The following is a 1,125-nucleotide window of genomic DNA, read 5'->3' on the forward strand; positions in this document are numbered from 1 at the left end:
CCTGTGTCATCAAATGGAAAGCACCCTATATATCGAGCCGAAGGCATGGAGCGATCATAAAAATATAAATTTTACTTTAATCAGGATTGCCACAAATTTTTCGTCCCAAAATTTCCTGAGTTTCAATAATACTTATTTTGAAATTTTTCTTGTATTTTCATCCTGATTTGAAAATCGTTAAATATTTTGTTGATAGAGTAATTTAACATAACAGTGTAAATTAATGTTGCTGACACTGCATTTAATTGTTAAGTTTGTAGTATTTTTTGTCCTTTCCTTTTATGTATGAACACGATTCTTTTCCTCTTCCTCTCTTTCGCTTTGCTGCTGTTTATTATCAATAAACAGCAGCAAGAGAAAGAGAGGAGAATATAAGGAACATAAATCAATGACACACATAGTTTCTTTTTTATCAAAACTAAATAGAAGTCGTAACGATCGTAAAATCTTAAGTCGTAAAAAATTAACCAATCATAGTTGAGTATTCCTCTCATATTCGACTGTGATTGGTTAATTTTTTATAACTTAAGATTTTACGACCGCTACGACTTCTATTGTAGACCCCGCGTTACACTCGATCGACCGTGATCGGCGGAAACTAACGGCACAGTATATACAGTAGCGCAACTCTCTGTCGGCACCTTTGATGTCAGCATGGATAAAAATGAACTACACATGCGCGAGCGAGGTATGTAACCAATCAAAGCATTGATATTCCATCTCACCTTTTCTCTCTGTTGTAACCTTTTCTCTTTTTCTACTTTATTGCATAAGGTCTGTTCTTTTTCCACTGTAAGTTCTGAACTGGTGTAAATGCAATAAGTTCAGAACCTTCGAAAAATAACAAATCTACACAATATACATTATATTTAAAACAGAAAACAAAATAGAAATGAAACATGATAGATATACATTTATTTCTCAGGAAATATAAGGACATTAGTATTTACACTTAACCTTTTTTTATTTGCAATGATAGTCAGAGTTACAAAATATAAACGCAATAAGAGAACTAATAATAATATATCAATCCGTTTTATTTTAACTGATCGATATTACTTAATCTCCAATTTGAAATATTCTTCCTTTACTGTTAAAAAAACGGTGTTAAATTTATTTTTTAAA

Source organism: Mycetomoellerius zeteki, unplaced genomic scaffold (assembly GCF_001594055.1).
Source record: "Mycetomoellerius zeteki isolate Tzet28-1 unplaced genomic scaffold, Tzet1.0 scaffold384, whole genome shotgun sequence".
Taxonomy (NCBI): Eukaryota; Metazoa; Arthropoda; class Insecta; order Hymenoptera; family Formicidae; genus Mycetomoellerius; species Mycetomoellerius zeteki.